This window comes from Camponotus vicinus, unplaced genomic scaffold (assembly GCF_025532165.1).
Source record: "Camponotus vicinus isolate PSW18456_S1 unplaced genomic scaffold, iyCamVici1.0 SCAF_13, whole genome shotgun sequence".
In the NCBI taxonomy this organism is placed as follows: domain Eukaryota; kingdom Metazoa; phylum Arthropoda; class Insecta; order Hymenoptera; family Formicidae; genus Camponotus; species Camponotus vicinus.
Window position 1 is genome coordinate 882,444 of NW_028141949.1, and position 23,255 is coordinate 905,698.

The 23,255-nt window shown below is 40.3% G+C and overlaps 1 protein-coding gene and 1 long non-coding RNA gene across 5 annotated transcripts in view; one reads left to right on the forward strand and one right to left on the reverse strand.

The window, feature by feature from the left end:
• Positions 1-23,255, reverse strand: part of LOC145964169 (uncharacterized) — a 199,722-nt gene that overhangs the window by 96,384 nt on the left and 80,083 nt on the right. The gene's annotated exons all lie outside the window — the stretch shown is intronic.
• On the forward strand, positions 13,517-16,087 carry LOC145963836 (uncharacterized). The gene is made up of 3 exons (XR_014436263.1): positions 13,517-13,888; positions 14,122-14,274; positions 14,961-16,087. It is a non-coding gene; the product is annotated as an uncharacterized LOC145963836 (long non-coding RNA).

Sequence of the window (23,255 nt, forward strand, 5' to 3'; positions counted from 1 at the left end):
ATCGGCAAAGTAAAAAATGTCGGATATAATTAAAGAGCGAACGATCTGAATAAGCGATTCCCGGAATAAAGACCATCATCTCTCGAATAATTGAGTCGATCGTTATAAGCACATCGATGTACGTATATCTCGTAAGGTGTCGTTTCGCCTCTCCGAAGAATGTTGCCGCTGCAACATCGCGGTGCGTTCACCTCACTTTTGCGGTGCAAAAGAGCATACACGGGCGCGAGAGGGGCAGATTACAAAAGTGATGAAAAAAGTAGCAAAGGAGGCGAATTGCAGCACCCTCCCTCCCTCTCCTCCCCCTCTTCCCGGCCCCACGTGTATAATGACGGTGCACGCCGCTCTTCGTTCCCGAAGAGAGGAATGCCGTGCAATTACAGCCGGTGGTCCGCCGCGGCGGTATTTCGCCGCCGCCGCTTGTACGTCCAATGACTTAAGCGGCATTTAGTGGTTTTCGGTGTCACGGCAATCTTACAATGTTGTTGTTCGGTCGACGGCCGGAGCGAAAGGAGGGAAAGGGAGCCGCGAAGGGCCGCCGCGGAAAGATAGTCGTCCTCGGATCGACCAACAAATTGCACCCTCTCTTCCTCAAGTGTATAGAGCGTAATTGCCCGATTCACGGAGTAACACGTCTCGGAGAAAAATTGCATGTGACAACGCACGCGAAAGAATGGGGGCTCGTTCGTCTTCGAATAAACGTGCCGACCGCCACCGAGTCACGCGAGCTTCCCGAACGTTTGGCCAAATATTAACCATCGAACCACCCATGACGAGTAATCGCGTGAGGTGTCCGTTCTGTGATAAGATTCTCAATTAAAATTAAAAAAATTTAAAAATAAAATTATAATCTTCATTCCCCTCCCCTGAAACATTAAGTATGTACGAGCGGTATTCGACTTCATTTCTCGCTAATAGATTTCGCAATCGCTTTAACTTCAAGTTTTATCTACGATGGACATTCCCGCAATTATCGATAAATTTTTCCATCCCTTTTTCTCTCTTTCTCTTTGATTTGAATCGGCGCGATTCCCGCAATTCCCAAGACAACAGATTGCATCTGTCGCGTTAATTACGAATACCATTCGCCGATCGTTCGATCTAGTCTATCGATGATTAAAGTGGCAACGAGAAGGTGAATCTCTTTCACCATGGTCAATTAGCCGCTTCTCCTGCGATCACGTATGAAAATGATCCGCGTAGTTTTGCTCGCGTTAAATTCTGCGCATAAATTACTCGCGGTTTACACATTTTACAGCCCCGCTCGGGCACTTTACAGCGCCGACGAGACGTGACTTCGAAATAGCCATTCGAACGAGCTCATACGTACGTAATTAATGCCGAGAGAGGGAGAGAGAGGAACAGAGCGAGAGAGAGAAGGAACACACGAACCCAGTACATCGATAAGTTTCTACATAAACTCGTCATCGAAGAGAAAAAGAGAGAGAGAGAGAGAGAGACAGTCAAAGTCAATGACCCACATGCCATGAAGTTGCTTGGTGTGGGCAGAGACTAATGGGAAGATATACTTGCGACCGAACGTGGATGGATAGACGTAGGTATTACCGGCGTCAGTATCATCTGGCACATCATGCGCAGCCTCGCTCGTTCTTTGGAATCGCGCGCGTGGGAGTCGCTCGTTTCATAAAACAGTCTTCGAATATCTCCGAGAGCTTCTCGATCCGACCGACGTGTAGGCACCGAGAAAACTACGTTACTGACAATGGATGCCTCCTATTGGCAATGAAAAACACGCGCGTTACGGAATGTTATCGGAATAAAGAACAGACACGTGTGCCAAAAGATACGCGTCGCGAAACACGTGTAACGATGATTCCTTGCGATGTAAAGGCATAAAGTATGTGCGATAGATACGCAGCAAGAGGGATGAGGGATAATTTGCAAATTCATTTCGTAAAGTAGCTAATTTATGGCGTCGCCATATAAAAATGCCACGTGCGTTTATTTTAATGAAATGCGTTACCCACAAGGATGACGCTAGAACCGTTGTTTCAACGAAACAATTTCAAATGGGAAACGTCGTACAAGTCGATCGTAAAATCGACCGTAACACATGTTATCTGAAACTGCCACCGCATAGGAATAATAATTAGAACATGCTTGAGGTAACGCAGGAAAGATTCTTTAAACAGCTAGGTGCGCTAGCATGCATTCTTATAACGCGTGCGGCGAATGAGTTTTACGATGTATGGGCGGCACGTCATTAAAGCATGAAATATTGCGAGTGATAAGCGGCATTATTATCATAAAATAAAAACGTTTCGATCACAATCTGTGAAAAGTAGATATATAACTTTGAGCGAAAAAAGAAATATTTAACGCGAAATATTTTCTGTTCCAAGTTTTACTTTGATCGTCGAGTTCTATCGCTGGACTCGATCGCGTGGGAGGCAAGGTTCATAATGTAGCTTTCGATCTTTAGTCTAGCACATATTTTCGAAGGACAACAGCGTGGGCATCGATGGAATTACATTATTTACACTTACAATGTCACTGGATACTGTCTTAACATCGACAATAAAGAACACGTGTTGTAGAAAAGAAGATGGCATTCGTTACAAGAGCTTTATCATGTCCGATACTTTAATACTAATAAATCACCGATGATACTCGAGTGTCTTGTTGATTTATAAATCAACAAGATTTTAAAATTTCATATTTTAAAATTATGAAAATGTTATCATAAAAGCGTCTTTCTTATCGAAATACTTTCCGATATTAAACGTTATAAAACATTGACGAGCGCTTCTTCTTTTTTCTCTTTGTTCTACAGTATCCACTTGGTCGTCCTTGAGTTGAAAAAAGAAATCCCCACCTACGCAGCATCGAAAGACAAAGAGGTGCTAACTAGTCGCAGGCTTACTCGAGCTAAGCAACCGCAAATCGACCACTTAGGCGCGACCTTCCGCCAAAAAGCGGTTCTAACTAGTCGGTCGCAGGTATCGGCTGGAAACAGATTCGCGACGAAACGTCATCGCCGTTAGCGTAGGCAGGTAGCGGCAATCCCGACATTACAATTTCCGGCGATGCATAACCAATTAGCGACAACGATCGTGCCACGTGGGACCAAGTCCTCGTCTGTCGTCGTCCATACGGAGCAGCCTTCGTTAATGGCTCTAATGCGAGCTACGCACAACGCTGTTGACAGCAAATGTCTTCTGAAACTGTCAACACGCGCTGGATACTAGCAACCGAACCGAATCTCAAAGACGGCACGAGCTTTTGATTTTCTGTCTAATTTCACGCACGAGAGAATCATGTGCGTCTTGTGGGGGCGGCTGTAAATTTCACAATAAATCCTAAATTTGAAAAGATATTTTTAAAAAATAAATCTTTAAACAACAAATATTTTAAAAAATATATATGTCTCAATTTTTTCTAATACTTTCTACACTACTGTAAGAAAAATGAATAACAAATATTTCAACTTCGAGAGATTGTCGAGGGATATATCAGAGCGGTGATTGCGATAATTGCCATGCTCCGGACGAGAAACGAAAAATTAATCGACGCAACTTTGCTTTCGACTGACTCCGAACCGAAAATGGAGAGCTAAGAAATTATGAACCGGTACGCGCGCGGCCGAGGTAATTGAAAATAATTGGCTGGTTATACGCGAGCTGGGACACGAAGCGAGCATAAATCTCCAGTAATTCCTTGTATAAAGGAGAGACCGCGCGTAATGACGCGAGAGCGAGAGACAAAGAACCAGTGTGGAAGGCAGAGCTGAATCAAAAACAAGTTAACAGGCAGGGAAATCGATTCTCTTTTTGACTTCACTCGCTTCACTAGCCGATACATTAGCATTTACCTTTTACAGGGTAAAAAAAAATTACAAAAAGATTTATAATAGTAAAGGATAATTGCGTGATTGAGTTAGATATTGTACAAAAACTTATCAAGTTTGGTCGAGAAATTATCTTTATATTACTCGAGAGTTATATACAGTTGTAAACGATTAAACGAGCGAATTTCCTCGTCTATTAAATCATAAATAATTGAGGAAGAGACAAGTCGTAAGTAGCTTACGAAAGGTTAAATGCAACGATGATAAAATGGAGGAAATAGCGAAAGCAGGAAATGGCACGTGTATTTAATTCGAGAATATAAAGGCGGAAGCTGGTGAGATTGGTAAACTTATCCGCGACGGTAGACCAAGGAAGTACATTATCTACAGATATGAAATTACATTAAAAGTCGTTAATTAATTGTGAGACGAAGATAAATAAGAGAGAAAGAGCGAAAAGGGATATTTGAACATCCAAAGAATGTAAAGAGTAAATATGCCGGCGCGTGAATCGCGCATACTTGAAGATAAATTTATTCGTTTTAATAAAAGGATTTATTACGATTCCCCATCGTATAATGCTTGCATTGATTTAACATGCCGTGCACGATGTTTGAGATAGAGGAACATGGAAATAACGTATATACAAAGGACGTAACGTGATTTCAAGCATGTTGTCTTAACTCTTAAAAGATATAGAAAATTTGCAACTATCTTCGTTACTCGTGCTTTGATTATCAAGCAGCTACCGAAATGACAAGCTGCGTGACAAACATATGTTTCTATTGTATTCAAATCATCTTTATTGTAATTACGTTTTCGTTTCGTTGGAAAATAATAAAGGTGCTTTTCATATCAAAGAATTTCTACGGATGAGCAAAGTCATATGTATGTTAAGGATCGTGTTAAGGGGAAAACCAAGATGAAGGATACTGTATAAATCGTGCACGAATCGCGTACAAATGCGTGCGTGCGTACATCCGCTCTCGGAATTGCGTTCTTGGATCGCGGCCCACATCGCCGCGGCTTGTTATTCATATTCCCTCTGATTGAGATGGAATGCTGTCGTGGCCAGAGCTTGTCTCATCCCCGTTGCTGCCTTTCCCCCTCGCCCCGAGGCATCGCCGACCAGTTTTGCCCTCCCTTTCGAGAGTGAAATCAAGTCCAAATCAATCTAAACCGCTATCTAAATGATACCTCATCGTTTACATCTTCTTCGAAAGGCTACCTTTCGACTTATCGCGCGGTATAAATCTCCAGATAATTAATGGCGTTGATATTACATGTTTTGAGAAATATAATTACAAAAATAGAATAATATAACATGTAGCACAATAAAAAATTAAAATTAAATAAAATTAAATTAAGTAAAAATAAAATTAAATTAAATAAAATTAAGTAAAAATAAAATAAAATTAAATTAAATTAAGTAAAAATAAAATAAAATTAAGTAAAAATTAAATTAAATTAAATTAAATTAAGTAAAAATAAAATTAAATAAAATAAAATTATAACTTTACTTATAACTTTACTTTGGTATAATGAAAGGCGCTTCCCTTATTACTCGCGCAACTGGTTCCGTCGTGCTTTTTATTCAGTCGCGCACCTATACGAGGTCGGACTAGATGAAGGGCGATAATCGTCCAGATAAGGACTCAATTAACGCGTGATATATCTCGGGCGAACCGGTATACAACGCGCACGATCAATAGCTCGGAAAAGATACCGCCAAGACTCCGCGCTTGTAATCTGACATGCGTGTCCCGTAGATCGCCTTCCACGCTTTATTACGGTGCGATTGTGTTCGCGCTCTCTTTCCCTCGTCTTATCGCCGTAAAGATATCGGTCCGATTATTACCATATTATCGTGGGTTCACGCCTGATGTTGCATAAACGCCGGTAGCCAGCAACCGATACCGATCGTTTCGGCTGGCATCTATAAGCATCGTAAGCGGCACTAAACCCACCTTGTATCCCGATGAGATCGAATATTCATAATTTTCTCTCTCTCTCGCCCGAACGTAAAATTCCTTAAAATTGAGGAAACCGAGAATGCCAAGTATCGTTCAAGAAAAACAGCTCTCGTTCTCTCGTTTACCGGTGGCTCGTTTCGCGACGCTCTTCCTATTTGCGTGGATAATGCGGCAATTGCGACCAAAATACGATATGGCGCCTATAAAGTGAAAAAAATGGTTCGTAACTAGGCGGGGCAACTATCGCACCACCATAAACTGGAAGGAAGCGTACAAACGATAGCACGAGCGCAAAACGTTAGCCAACTACAACAGGTAAGCAGCTGTGGTTATGCACGACAGCCGTTGCGGGTGGGAATAATGAGTCGTCCCGACTGGACGTAATCTCGATGAGATCGCAAACGTGCGACAAAAATAGTATTCAACGATTATATATGTATCGCGATATCGCGTGCAAGCGTGGTTTCCGTAGAATAAGGATCAAGCGCGATTTTTCCAGCGCACTTTGCATTTAATCGATATTAAATACTAAAAATAATCCCGCTTCAACTTTTCTAAACTTTCTTCTTTCGTATTCATTCTAGAGCATTATTTTAGCCATTTGCTATACTAATCAGAGATATCTCACTTTATACATTTGCGTATAATTTCATATAATCTTATGAAAAATAGAAAAATAAAATGGAAGAAATGATGAATCGATCAACGTCGGAAACTAGCACGGGCCTTGATAAAAAGATGATAGATGAATTTTCAAGCGGAGTAGCATCAGTGTTTGAAAAAATGTGATTAACATTCCGGGGTGAAAAACGTTAGCACCGTACCGTGGCTACCGTGACGCATTGCAGCGCAGAGCGACGGACGGCGGGTTTATATTACACCGTCGGGACAGCTATAAGTATTTCAATCAACGACATGCACGCGATAATTAATCACGGCTCGCGCGGGGATGCAATCTCGCGGCAGCCTCGACGCGACGGTCGACGACGAAAATAACATTCGCGGGTAAATCCGACGACGACAACGACGACAACAACGACGACGACGACGAGGATGAGGATGACGATGACGAAGACGACGTGCGTTGGCAGATCCGCCCTCGAGACTGCGAAAGATCATTTCCCGATCGCGAGCGAAGGAGAATACGCTGCTTCAATTAATATCGTCTCGCCAAAAAGAGAACGACGTCATGCGAGATCTTTCGCCGGATATATTTTGCCCAACTGGTTGGCGGGTCTCCCGCGTCATTATGATGACAGTTCTCATTACCTTCATAGGTGATTGGTGCGCTTGACAACGAAACGCATACCAACGCGACGTCCCATCTGTTTTCTCGATCGCTCGATCCGCGGCCGGTTTAATCGTTCACCCACCCCTCTCCTCGCTACGTAGCAGATTTGTGCATCGCCTTATCGGTAAACGATCTCCACTAATTTCACCTCACGAGCGAGGAACGACCAAGCGTGGCAGGCACAAGCGTGGGAACTGTCTCGTATCCATCTAGAGGTGATCCTTATTTAAGAGAACGTCCTTTTCATGCTGTATCACGTTGTATCTTTCGCAATTCCGTTCAATTTATATTTAGATCGAGGTGTAATCGTTAAAGTGAAACGACTAATTTAATTTCAAACCGAGAAAAAATGTTCGCACTGCGCGTGAGCGCGGTAATAAGTCATTAATAATTCATCTTACGCTCTTGAGGCTACGCGGCTCGATGATAAACATCGAATTTTTACACATTTTTGTGGATAAACGCATAAAAACATGAGAGAATAATGAAAACGAGTTGAACGTGTATAAAAAGTAAACCTCATTTCGAATAATAATTTTATTCAAATGTGGAGTGTGTAAAAAAATTTCCTTGAGATCTTAAAATATATAATCATAATTTTTAATTCTTAATATAAAACTAATATATAAAAAGCGTTATGCGTTATATAAAGCGTTATATAAAGAATCTTTTCAACACAAATTATGTTACATAAATTATACAACGAGAGATAAATTTAATAATATATTCAAATTTATTAAAGCTGTGTTTTTCAATGTAATTAATTTTACTGACGTTATTATATTGCATATTTTACTTATTCGTAATATCAAAAACTCCACTTCATCTTAAAACACGTTAGTCACCCAACATTCTTTAATCACAAAAAGTTTGTATCTTTGATCAACGTATTTAGTCATCGATAAATACATATAGAAAAGTATGCTCGGACACATATTCAGGAAATGTTATTTTTATATCGGACTAAGAACGAAGACGAGAGAGGCAAAGAAACCGTTTAGCCTTGACTCTGTCGAGTTACAAGCTTCCCCGATTATTAATGTGAAGCATTATTGCGCCATTACGTAACGCGTGGTTATCTTCGACAGGCAACAAAGGAAACAGCGCCTATCTTAACGGGCTATTGTTGTTCGAGTAATGGCTTATGAAACAAATAGCGTAATCCAAAGGTAGGCGCGTATAACGACGAAAAACTCATTGCGGCTGTCGTAACTCATTGTCGATTCTCGCTAGTGTACATTATATACCGGAAACTCGTACAAACGCTTGAGATTGGTTTTACGACTAGAACCAACTCTTCGATTGTATATAAATCTATGCGGATGAGCAAAAGTTACGTAAAATATTTATTCAATGTTTTCACATCGGGCGCGAGATGTAGATTTGAGCGGAGGAAATTTCTATTGTTTCACCGATTAAAAATAATTTTTTCCAATAATTAGATAAAAATACATATATTTTTCCTTCATGTTCGCTCTAGAAATAAAAAAAAAATTCATCATTTGAGATGTATGGCGTAATTCAATTAAAATTTAGGTCGCGCGCGAAGGATTCCACGGAAATCACTTCCATTTACAAGGAAATCATTTGTCAAGCTTACACCCTAGCTTTCAACGGAGACCATTCGTCGACCATTTTTCGGATGGCCTTTTTTATTCAGTCTCGACGCATGTGTCACTGCCACGTGGCAGACCCCGTTGACCTTGAATAGTCAGCGAGACACGCCGGTCGATGGAGATGTCCGTGGGATGTACGAGAGCGTGTATGTATGTATAGCGACTCGAAATGCAAATGAGACACTTCTACGAATTCATCGATGCTAATGGTATGATAATGTATGACGAGACTCACGAGTTATTCCGCCGAATAAAAGCCGATTGTTGCAAATACTACACACGTTGCAAATATACAACGCAATATATGTACAGCGATATCTAAAAAGACAAATTGATTCCCTCTGTATAATTTCCGTACAGAGTCTCGCTAAATCAATCTTGTCAATCATTCATAATTGATATTATATATCGGCATAATAAAGCTCTTATTACGATATTTGCATAAAACGGTATAACGTACTCCCGGTATACTATTGTTCTCGTTGATAACATCATGTGCGGCATGTGCAACATTTTACAATTGCGAGACAAAATGCGATGGTCGAGAGACTGCGTGGTGGGAATCAGACCGTGAAGGAACAAACACCGATGTGCTCGCGTCTACAGATATACCACCCAGCCCAACGAGGAGCACTGCAACGAGGTAGTCATCTGATATACACGAGACACCGATGGGCCGTCTGGAGGTTAAATCGTGCGTCGTCAACCGAGAACGCGATGCAACCGCCGACGAGCGCAAAATGCAGCCTGATGGTGGCGTTAGGTCAAGGGTTCACTGAATTTTCATGAGAGTCATGCCGACATGGGGAATAAAAGTATCTCGCGCGTCGCGTCAAGTGCGGAATCTGCATTACACGAGGAATAACAACTAAATACAAAAGAATCTAACCAAATGTCAGATTTGTAAAAGCCACAAATCAAAATTCCTCCACATTTTAATGTATCCTTCGTTAAGAGTAACATCCTTATTTTGTAAAAATTATACAAAAATATCCAATGCAAAGAGGAAAGTAATTTAATTACATTTAAAGAAAAATTTTTCAACTTTTCACATTTGCGGAATTTGAATTTTATCTATTACTACGAGCAATATCACAATTTATAATTTTTGTAACTTATTATAAAGTGTGATTATTAATTTGAGGAAAAGGAAATCGTTTTTTATCAATTTTGAGAGGGAGTTAAAAGTAAATTAAGAATTTCTATTAAATTAATGTCACGTAAATTTTAATGATTAAAAAATCGGAAACGATTAGAATCCTTTTCGAAACGAGCGCGTGAATTGAGGTAAATTTATTAGCTTTGGTGGAACAAGAGAAACATATTCTGCAACAGTAAATATCAAATACGTGACGTTGAATCGTCTGCGACTCGAGCGACGTGTTCTACGGACGATAAACTTGTGCCGGTTGCCGCGGACGTAAAATGCGGGTCCATCGTGTGACAGTACGAGCGTAAGAATAAACTGAGGATAAGAGTCAAGCGTAGGGAATACAAAAATATTCTATTCCCAACAATGCCATGACATCAAGTAATGCAAAGTGATGTGAATAAAAATTATTCCCAAACATTAAAATTCCAGATTTATCGCTTGGATGAATAATTGAGCTACTGTTTTAAAACGAAACTATAAAGAGCTAACAATTAGAATTCGAGGAAATTATTTTTCAAAGAAAGACAAAAATTCTAGATAGTTTTTGTGATATTAATTAAAATTTATAATTCCGACTGTACGATTTGTTAAAAAATACTTAGCGATCAAACTAATTTCTTTGATGGCATGTTACAATTTATTTAATTGGTTAATTAAATTTTCACAAAATGACACTCCCTGCGAGTTACGAGCTACCTACAAAAGCCATTGCACGCAAACGACACACATGTCCCGGGTCCTCCCCGCGCAACGCGACATTATTTTATCCTTCGCACGCCGGGGTCGTCTGGAGGTTGCCCGGAGTGGTGTACCGGGGCCGATAAACTTCTACGAGCTCCCCCTCTCGCTGGCATAAAATGCGGGTCCGCGATGTCGAGTCAAGGATACACGAGAATGATGCACGACTTCCAGCGTGATGTGTCTCACCTTGAACGACTGGCGGAGTTATGGTTGCGAGCCACGCGTCGGCGATATGAGCGCGTGGGAGTGAGCCTCCAATCGACGTGGAATCTCTCAAGGTTCTGGGAAATAATTTTTGAAAACGATCGCTGTAGATCTTCGCGGAACGCGAGGAACGACACGAGCATCACGATGTAGCGCGAAAAGATTTATATGCTACAGCGGCAATTACAAAGACACGTAGTCTTGCGAGGTGTACCTCAATTTTCTCGAGATAAAACTTAACTCTTGTCTAAGAGATAATGCGTGTTTATAGCAATCGAATTAATAATGTTGCGGATTATTTTTATCCGATGTTTATCTCAATATGACAATATTTTTGAAGCGAAATCTCATTAATAATGGATAGAATATTTTCGATATTACAAGTAAGTCAACTATATAATAATGTGTAAATATTAAAAATGATAACGTGAACCATGTCTCAAAATGTGTCCGATATACCTGGTCAAGCGTCATTTTGTTCTCGGTAAAGAGATATTACATACGCTTACGATAGCCCGTATTAATCGTTCGACACTGTTTGCGGTGAACGACGACCGCAAAGTTCCCGTCCGCGCGTCGCCGGCTGAAACGGATCGTTCGTTTTTCTGTAGCCGTAACCGCGAAAATCATGAGTCAAAGATGAGGGCGAAAGGGTAAAGGAACCCGCGCGACCGCACGGTACGCAACGAAAAGGGTAAACGACGCCGGATTCTCGTCGATGAACTCGTGGTCTGAATTATGACCGTGGGAGCCTATAATCGTTAATTAAAGGCCTTTAGCTGACCCTCGAGTTAAACCGCAGCGTAGCTTTTCGTGCGGAAAACGCGGCGCGTTTCTATCGTTGCGATGAAAAAACGCAATAAAAACAAGACGAGAATCAGATGTCCAACCTTTTCCCGGCTAGAATTTCTAATTCGCGTATGTAATTCGCGCTCCAACGAACCGAAATGAAGTCTGTGAGCTCGACGAACTCAAAAATGAACGAGGATAACAGACGAGGATGACTCGAATCCTCGTAGTTATGATCATGCGCTGTCATCCATCATCGTAAGTTAAAAGCGCAATTTGTAACCGACGATACGATACCGCGGATGGAACAAAACCGAACATCTTGTTCCAGTCGGCGTTCGAGCCGTTCGTTCGTTCGTTCCTTCGTTATGCGGCTGTACAAGCGCGCCCTCCGAGATACGATCATCCTAAGTGCCACGAGATATACGACCTACGATTGGCATGCACGAAGCGTTGCCACTTATGTGTACACCGGTACCTTCTACGTTCTCCTCTTCTCTTCGCCTTCCTTTCTACCTACCGCCTCTCCTTATCGAGAGTGTTCCCTTGTCGAACGCGTTTTGCGGGGTCACGCGAGAATTGATCAAGAGCGATCGAGGGAGAAACCGAAAGATAAGCTCTCTGCGCGATTCGTAAATCAAGAAGGAAAATTTCGAATGTTTCAAATTTCGAGATTATATTGAAGAGAAATGTTGAAATTTAATTATAAGAATTTTGAATTTCAAATGTGGCTAAATATGTGTATTCAATTTTAATATTTGCGTAATCCGTAAAATTTTGTTAAATTCTTAAAAATTGCAAATTGAAAAGATATTTAAATAAGGCTAGAAAATACTAGAGCTATATATGTATACATTGCAGATTTTAAAATAAAATGCACGTAGCACTTTACAATCTGTCGCTCATTTTACAGCGTGTTTTCCTTTGAATACTTTATTTCATCGAAATTCGAGGGGCCAAAATGTCCAATCTACGCCATTGCGGTTGCATCGTGTTCGAAGCAGCCATGCGGTTACTGAACTCGCCACGAAATTAACGTCGCACCTGGCCGAATTAAATTAACGTCGAACGATAAAAGGAAGCAAGAAGACGATCAAAGGAAATGGTACGAGAAAAGAAAGAGAAAGAGGGAGGGAGATAGAAAGAGGAAAAGAAGCAGTTATTAATGATAGATCAGTCGACACGAACTAGCTATGCATCTTTCAAAACTGTCGTGCGATACACGGATACGTTATTTTGATCCGACTTTCTATAGCGCACACAAGCTTATTTAATCTCGAGTGGTTAAATTGGGGTAACTTTGACTATTTATCCAGACATTTCTCGCCTCGTCGGATTTAACGAGATTTCTCTTTATAATTAAATCAGGAATCCGTATTTGGCCTTGATATTTTTGACATTATCTTTCGACAAAGTTATTATATGCGTTGATGATATTAATGAGGCGTTAACTATAATCGACAAATTATAAAAGTAATTATATTAACGTTGACATCGGACTATTAATTTATAATTAACTGTTTTAATAATTAATTATAAATTAATAGTAGAGAATGATAATATATTATAATTAAATATATTTAAAAAATGTTTAAAGCAAGTCTCCGAAAACTCACTATCGTGATTTTCTTAGAAATTCAAGGTAATCCTTTACAGATTCAAACAAACCTGACTCACGTTTTCTTGTATTGTAAACTCTACAATCTAATCATTCATATGAGAGCTGAATTATTACTCGCGTGTCCGAGCTACCCTCCCACCCTTCCATTTTCCCCGCGCTCGAAACACGCCCCTGGACAACGAACTCGCTGCGAAATTAATGTCGCACCTGGCCGAATTAAATTAACGCCAGACGATAAAAGAAAGCGAGAGGGCGGTAGAGGGGAGGGCTGAAGAACTAAAGGGAAAAACGGTGGCGCCGTACCGACGATACGCCACGGTCGATTCGTCGGTGTCGTACAAGCCGACCGGGTTGGGGTAGTGGCTTTATACCGACGTTAACGCCGGCATCGTTTACCCGGGGGTCTCATGGCGGCGACTCACGAAACAAGGGAGAAACGTCGCATAATGCGACTAACGTAATTAAGGTAGCGACAAGGCCTATCCCGTCCGCCTACACGCCCTTCCGACTCCTTCGTCGCGTTCGTGTGCGCTCTCGTTCCACTCGAGGGTTATAAACGTGAACTTGAAAGTTACTCACCCACCGGGCATTGATTTCGCCGCAACTCGGTGCGAGATAAAGCGCTCGTACTCCCTTCGTCGCGCTACCATCAAGGTAACCTTGGCAATGTTAGAATCACAAACCGTGTGATCGTAAGTATTAAATTAATCACAAATATATTTCGATTCTAAACATTTTCAACGATATATTTGAAAGATTGTCGTACAAAATAAATTATTGTTGTAAATGACATGCGTATTATGTATAGTTTTGAGGTGTAATTTTTTTTTACTTACATGTCAAAATGATGATTAAAATAAAATAAACTAGAAGTTTATTTCAATTGCTATGTTTTTTACTAATTTTTATTCTCAATTTTTTCAAGCGTCTATGTTTTTATTCGCAACATCGCTGTCACCAAGATGCGATATTCGAGAGACGAGTCGAACCTTGAACCGAATTTTTTCCGATACGTGACACGATGGATAACGGTTTAAAACTGTCAGAGTCGAATTTGAAAATCCGGTCGCCAGCAGAGGTATTTTGATCGTATCGATTCGGCCGATATCTCCTGAAAAAATTTCGCGAAAGTGACTCCGAGCACGCGTCTGTTCACGTCGTCAATTTTGTGTTTTAGCCGCGCCAGCCGGGCAATGCACTTTCGAAGCAGATGCGCGATTTCCGCATCCAAACTATAACGAATCGCGAAATGTATGGAATTAGAATGTATTCTTTTGTAAAAATTTTAATTAGATAAGATAAGGACATTTGCAATTTTGAAAAAAATTGTCGACAATACTGAAATAATACCGATGATACTGAAATCGATACTAGCATTAAAATATGTTTAATAACTGTACAAAATTAATTATTAATTATTTATTTAATAAATATTTATATTGAGGCGAAATTTAGAAATTTAATTGAAGTAAAACAGTCAACAAAAAATGATTAAAAATTATATATAATTGGTGCTTGAAAATCTTTCATTATCTAAAAAAATTTCCTAATTATAAAATTATTCCATTTTTAAACATTTGCTTTATCAATAATTTATTGCAAGCTTTTTTTCTTTTTAATCAAATCAATTAATTCTTCATGTATTTTTCTCGATAATAAGCGAGCCATACTTTAATTTACGATCCATACGCGACTGGACGAGAATGGCGTAACAGGTTCTATCGTTTTATCGCAGTATTTATGTTCTATTATTCTCAATGTTAGCTCATATATCGTCGGTCCGTTAAATTCCAAGACCGAAGAGAATAAGAGAGAGGCGAGAGAAAAGCGCGGCGGAGAGAGACGTATACCAGGGACATCGTGGTAAAGGTACCCTCACGACCAAGTAATGGGCCATTTATTTTCACTCGTTGACCCTCGCCGAGACTAATGTGTCTCAGCAAGCTTTTTCGCATCCCTCAGCAATGCGCCTTCACGTTCCACCACTCAAGTGGTTTTTACAAGACGCTCTATACCAAAGTGACTGTCTTGTAGTTCGGAGGACTACAAAGCAAGCTTCGAAACACAAGCGAGTTTGTGGCTCAAAATAAAACGGAGGCTTTATCATCGCCGGAGCAAAAGCCAATTTATGCTCGGGATAGACGCGAGCAAAAAGAAGTAAAGGCAGTGTAGTGTCATTACAGCAAATTTGTGATTCGCTGAAACCTATTCCACACGTTGTTAATTCCGTCCCAGCGACGTTATTTACGGCGATATCACGCTAAAGATCCTTTCGCGGATTCTCTTTGTAACGAATCCTTCCTTCTGCGAGAACATATTTATAAATAGAAAATGAGCCATATGATACGAGTGTCATTTATTCGAGCAAACTTCTTCTTAAGTTTAACCATTGGAAAATTAATATGGATTAATAAATTGAAGAATTTACGAATATTATGTTTTAAATCACATCGCTAGATATCGCGAAACATCTTCAAGAATTCTATCAAATTCCTTTATGGCGAACATTTATACGAAAGCTCCGATACGATCCCCAGAAACTTTTACCGGCACAGACAGACAAGCGGAGCTTGAACCTTAGCTTAAGGGGTGACAGTGGAGACCAGAGAGAAAACTTTGAGGAGATTGAACGCTAGAGGAAGACTACGACGATGTCTCGGGACAGTGGCTTTCAATCTTCTTCTCCACAAGTTTATCTCGAACACATATTCTGTATCGAACATGTGTTATCGCCAACTATACTTTCTCTCTTTCTTTTCAAGATAAAAATAATCTTTAAAGAAGATTAACGAACCCCTCGGTCACGAGATAACGGAAATATTTAAAAAAATAATATTTTAAATAAGTCCACAATTTAAAGAAAAATAATTTATCAAAAAAATTTCTCATATGTGAACATGCTTTTTTTTAATAAAAAATCCTGCTTTTAAAATGCCTCACGTCTCTCGTGCTTCTCTTATATAAAGTTGTATTTTTAAAAATTTTTAACACGATGTGACGCGACGTATAGAATTAAATATATTATTTTCAGTAACTTTCAAGTGAGTACCACTATGAGTACGACACGATGGACAAGATACGATGGAACCGGCGAGTCGCAAGGAAGAGGAAAGAAGACAGGTGACGAGGATACCGGTGCGAGATGAGGCGAAACGAGGCGAGAGGGGTCGCTACGGTGATTTCCCGCTCAGAAAAGCCGCGTGTACGGTTCGTCGTTCGGCTGGAAGCCGGCCAAATGCACTTAGCCTTCTATCAGAACCCCTCCGTCCTTTTGCTACAAGCGCCCGCCCGCCTGCACCGAATAGACTAGATAATCTTTGTATTTACTACCGTGGAGATACGACCAGCATATCTGTGGATATCCTCGCGGCCAGTCGGCCGGCTTTTCCGCGCGCGTTTCCCTCTTTTCGCGCTCAAAAACAGGAAAACTTTCGTAAAAGCTTTCGCGACCGTCGACTTTCATCCAAGAGACTCGCCCTTCGGTGTCTATCCGCGCGCGTCCCTTTCCCCGTTTTCTTTCGCCGACAAAAGATCCGCACAAACACGAGAGACGCTCACTGAATCGTAAACGGAACCACGATAAAAGCGCCCTTTAAAAAGAAAAACGGAAAACGCATATTAAATATTTTTCCTGCCTTATCCTCAAAGTAGAAGAACTAACGAATAAGAGAAATCCACACACAAGGAACAGATTCGGCCTTTAGATAGATAAGATATATCAGGACTATAAGCGTATTACGATTATAGTTGTACTAACAACGCGCAGCGTTACCTAGTGTCGGAATTAAATTGAAATCAAAGAAATAATATGAGAGAGACACTTTAACGTTTCTATAAAATAATACTCAATAAGATTTTCAAGCATTTATCGAGAATATTTCTGTGTACTCACCAGAAAAAGATGAACGGGAACGACGAACGAGAACGTGGAATAATGTCACACACACACACACACACACCAAGTCCAAGCGACAAGAGCAAATCCAGATAAAAGCAATATCTGACAAGTAGCCGGAGAAGACGATCCCACGGCAGATCGCCGAGTACTGAGTGTTATATTTCCCTTGACGTTTATTTGGCCGATTTAGGTGTTTACCAAACGAACGGTGTCGCGTACAGAGAGGTCATATAAATATTTTCGATGCTCCGACGATGATTTGTTTTCCAACGCGAGAGATGAATCAACACGCGAAAAAAAAACGACATTTTCCCGCCTGCGTAAAATCGTGCGAGATGACATCGCGACGGTCACAACGTATTTTGTGTTTTGTAACTCTTTCTTTCCGAACGAATAAACAGATGACGTAATAGAAAATAACGGCAATATCATATCGCTTGAAAATGTAATTTTAAAAGGTTATGAATCTGCTTCAACCTTTTTTATTTGTTTTTTAACAATATATGTGTATCTCAAGATATGTGTTTATCAATAATATATGTGTAATTATTAAATTAAAATATCGTGAATAAATTGCACGATTAAAATATAAGTTTCGCTTTTTATCGTCGTTCTCGCACGAAAGTTGGCGAAAGACAAAATCAAATAACCTCAAATAACAATAACGGCGAACAACGAGTTTCGTCTCGCAATTATGCGCGTTTTATCTTAATTTTTGCCGACTCCAATTTAAGCGGAATCGTCCTTTTTTACAGTCGATCTATTTAACGATGGTCGCTGCAATGGGGCCACGAGTCCCAAGGAGAAGACTCTGTTACGGAAATTATCGTAAAAACCGGGACTCGAGAGTAAAAAGCCCGCTCTTCCGCTCTTCCTACAAAGAGGGGGAAGAATGGCAAATGAAACGCGACACTTATAATCTTTCCTATCTCGCTTTTTAACCTCCATCCGGACCATCCACCTCGCGATGTCTTTCTATTACGCGCATTCCACCTGCTTATTTCCCGCCGACTTTAATTTCGCTCGACGCGATATCAAGAAAAAGCGCAGCACCGGAAAAAAAGCGCATACGAAACGGACAAATAATCGATTTCATTCAACATAAATTGAGAAATCTCACAGGACTGTGCGATCGTAAAAATTTTATTCCTCCGACGAACAATTTCTTGTCGACTGATGTTAATTATCTGATTTCTAAAAATAATTTTGCGTGCACGAATCGAAAGTTCAATGCGTCGAAAGGCGTATAGCGGCAATGCGACCAATAATCTGTCTTCCACAGAAATTGCCTGTCGTAGAAGTTAATTCTGCCTCGACTGAACAAGTAATTCCAATAACTCCGATTCCCGAGCAAAGTAAAATCATATATAGTAAACTTTTAAAGAGTGAAAGGCGAGGGAGGGCAAAGTACTATTATATCCCATAAACGTCGAGTAGTAAATGTAAAAGGCAGAATACAAAAATACGCTAATTGTAAGATATGCATGTTAATTCGAGCGGACAAAGTACGGAGAATTAATATAGCTGATAAGGAAATGATACATATATGCGCGATTTCTCAACGAATGGAACAAAGTGTATATGCAACGACTTCATTCATTATGAATATCAACACAATGTACACGTGCAAACATACATACGTGATTGAAGTAAGAATAGCGCGATCGCTAAACAAGCGGTGTATCGCTCTGAGAGAAATGCGGTAAACGTACCTGTAACAAAAGAAAAATCAACGATTAAATAATTTGTTCGTTTGCAGGGTGTATTTCTTTCTACACATATATTTTAAACTGATTTGTTGCGAAAAATATATTGCAATCGTTTGCATAAGAGAAAATCTAAAGTAAAATGTTTATTGCCTAACAATTAAAGATATCTTTTTAAAAATGTCATATAATTAAAAATCAAGATTTTTTTAAAAATTTCATGTAATAAAAAATCAAGATTCTTTTTGTCTCTTCTTTTATTTTCTATGTTTTTTTTCTTACGAAACATTTCTTTCGAAATTTTCTTGCCTTGTAATCATTACAAAATTTTATTTCAGTACTATAAAGATGTATATATGCGATACAAAGTTAACGGAATCAAGGCTATATATCTTGAAGAAATTGCAATTCAGATTATACGATGCGTTGTACGATAGCAGCAACTATGTCGCGATCAGATTTCAAGAGCTCTCTCCACACGAACCTCCTCTATCACGTCTCTACCTTGTACTACAAGACGAAAAAGATTCCGATCAGCGTAGGACATATCGACACCTTTCTGCATCTGGGTAAATATGTCTTGTACAGGAAACGGAAAGAAGACGAAAACTTCCCTCGCTCAAACGGAGAGAAGGAGCGAACAAGCATCTCGGCACCCCTTTTCTCCTCGGTCCAAGCTTCAACGGGTTTGCCCTACCAAGGCAAAGTGGAAAATCTCTTTTGTAAGCTCGCGCGTGTTTCCACTTCTCGCTCTTTCTCTCGCTCGCTTATTTTAATATTTGAGCAGACGAGCTTCCGTGGAAAAAGCGTTGAAAGCACCGCTAAAAGGGACTTTGAACGCGCCTCCAACTGACTGCTGGCTCTATACACGTTGCATGTCTGTGTACATGCGTAGAGTGTCTACGTACACCGTATGCGGCATGAACGCTCGTGACATCGCCGCGTGTAATTTCAAATTCATGGAAATGAGGCCGTAGATCGCGACGAAAAGCCGGGCCCGCCTTTTCCTCTCCCGAGGTTCCGTCGAGTTCTGTCTACATCGGTATTTCCGGGCGAACGTGTCGAAAAGGCACGCGCGCGCGCGCTCGCGCTTTTGTCGCGCAAGAATCGATTCTATCACAGTAGGTAAAATGTCACGGATTTTCGGCGATATTGGTTTTTCGATCGTGTGCGATGCGCGCGTTTCTATCGGACTGTAAAAAGTGACTGAGCGTGTAATGAGCCCGGGCCCGGTCGAGCGTATTGCTCCGATAAATGTATCCCCTAAAGTTCTAAACGCGGAGAGAATAGCGAGAACACCTACGTCGGTCTCTTATGCCGATCACGTAAAAAGTAAAGGTACATGAAAAGGTGAAGAGTGTCGAGCGAATCACGAGACTCGCAGTTTCCTTGAAAAAAAATATTTTAAAACTGATGATATATATAAATATATAAATATAAATAATGTAATAATATAAAGAGAGAGAATTATTGGATATACTTTATAAAAGAGAAAGCTATAAGAGAGAAATTCAGTGATATTTAGATGCAAATACATACAGTTGAAAAATTCGTGTATTTTTATTAATTTATCTCCATTTATAAATCCATTATTGAATGCATCCTGTTATTTATTTTCTTGTAGTATCGGATAATCCCTGAGGGAAAAGATGAAGCGGAAAAATATGATAACCAAGGCGAACGAGTTATCGAAAAAATGCGCGATTCTCCGGACGCGCTGACACAATTTGCAAACGCGCGTCGCGCGTTATCATTCCATATTTTCTTCATTTTATTCGCCATCGCATTTGCATATACATATTTATGCTGGCGTGCGAGCACGAGCGGCGAACGCCTTCAACGCGAGCATAAAACGGCGTGTAACTCCGACGAATAATTCCATTAAATTACGAGCAGGAGCGGGTTGGCTGGCTCGGTCGGTCGGTTGGTTGGTTGGTTGGTTGGTCGGAGGTTTGCGCGCGAATGCAATAACGTTTATACGTCGTCTGCCCAAGCGAGGGTGGATAGGTAGGGCTCGCGGAGGTAAGGGCAACGTCGTGACTCGGTTCGCTTCTTCCTGCGGATCCGCGACCGCGGCGGAAACATAGGATCCGAAATACAAGATGCTAATTGCTAAACCGGAGGATGTATACCAGATTCAGCCCGGCTTATCCTCCTTGTCCCGGTATATCGAGGCATGCTTTCTACCAGGGGGTCTCACCCTCTCATCCTCTCTCTCTCTCTCTCTCTCTCTCTCTCTCTCTCTCTCTCTCTCTCGCTCTCATTCGCAATTCCCTCTTCGCGTTGAAACCGCTGAATATTCAAACTTTGTCGTGGAAAGAGCGATAAACGCGAACTCAAGCGCGTCTCTCTTTCCGCTTCCCGTAGAAAATAAAAGATCGACTCCTGATTCGTTCGCTCGCTCGCTCGAATGTCACAAGTTTTGCGTAATTTACTCGACTCGCTCTTGGAATAACCAATGTCAAGTAATCGAAATCAATGCGCGATCCGGCATAATCTATCTGCATAATCCGCGCACGATTTGCCTTACACGTTACATTAGGCTCGCACCGTCTAGTAAGCACATGCTACCGATTGAAAATTGGCTTTATCCGACCGGCGAAACAATATTATCGCGATAATTGGCTGACATTTAACGGAAATATTCGATTGTATTTTCGGTTGCGAACAATAATCGTCCCGTATATGTATCCGCGATGGCGCGATACAATGGGACGTGTATGTAATTAAGGTCGTTATAACAATACGCCGGTAGGAATGATAACAATACTATGATAATAAAAATAATAATAACGACTGCATTTGTAATAAAAAAATGCACGAGTAGCTTGCAAGATAAAAACTGCAACAATAATACTATGTCTGGAAAAATGTGTAATGCTGTACTCTTTTCAAAGTAAAAAATAATATTTTCATAAAATAAAATTCTCAAAGGTATGCACTGCACAATCCTTTATCACGTAATTAATGCATCATGTTTAAGCTTTTTATTTTGTTTCATACACATTGTAATTTTTATATCGAAAATATTTAAAGTTGCTTATTCTCTGTGTTTCTCTCGACTGATCTTGCAATATTTTCCTTCGTAACGAACGACAGGGGAACAAAAATGGTCGCGGAATACTTAATGGTCGACTGGCTTCGAGCATCGTGCGTTTTATTGTCGGACATTTTTCGGTGCTGGAACTCGCGTGACCTTGCGAGTCGCAAAACAACGTTCGCCGATCGTAAGAAAACCACGGCCGGTTATATCCCCAGCGCGAGAGAAACACGCATCTCGTTAAGTAAGAACAAGCGCCGCAAAAGGTACGTACGATTCCTCTTATGGCCTTTAGGGGGAATGAAGCCCTAAGAACTTTAAGGACTAACGCGCTTCGTGGAAGGCGTTGCAAGAAAATAATTTCTTGCCGGTTGCACGACGGCGCAGAGAGATTCTCGCCATAATTTTCACCATAACAAAGTCATTACTCGTCGTACAAAGTGAACATACACTCATTGCAGCGTGATAAAAATATATCGCGCAAGAAACTACACATTTTTATCGCGCGCAACGGCTGTTTCGTCTAAACGAAACCATTTTTAATTAATATGAAATATTAGAGAGAACCTACATTTTTTCAAAAAGTCATGAGAGATAATTACGAAAAGTATGATTATCCCCTGCGGTATATTTATAATAACTTAAATGGAGCTTAAAAGCTATTATTAAACGTCAAATTTTAAGAATATCGTACATTATCTCTTTAGGAATTACGCGAAATTAAACATTTCAACAAAAAGTAATCGACGTACGTTTGCCACATGGCAAAATTTTCCGACGATTTTGCACGTTCCTGTGAAGCTATTACACATTTGTGCGCATAATCGTATTTGATCGTGCCCCATCGTCGATCCAACAAATTATCACTAATAGCTGGTATAAAGTGCACGAGGGTTCTCAACCCGCGGCCAATGCGTGGGCGTTTGCGTAGGCATCGCATTATGCAAGCAAATTACTCGATCGTAGAAACTACCGCTTCTGGTGATACAAGACGATGTCGACGTAGTTTAGGATCAGATAAACGACACGGCAAACTTAATGCTTCGCCCGTTCGAGGACCACATTTACGTCAGAAAAATTTATCGATCCGGACGCGCCTCAAACGGATACGTAAGACACTTATATGCCCCGGGGAAAATTCGCATCGTTACAAACCGCTTTCGTAATCATGTTACTATAAAAGTCTCGCGGAAAGATGAATTCATCAATTTTAAACTACTGAGCGTATTTTTTTATAAAATATTATTATTTTAAAAATTGCATTTACATTATATTTAATTAATTAATTACTTCCCTCGTTATTTATAATCGATGTATCCAAGATTAAATTGTCGATTGGAAATAAAATTCATCAGACGCTTCAATTATATTTTTCAAGCTATCAGTCTCTATATTTCTACGCATCTTTATATTTT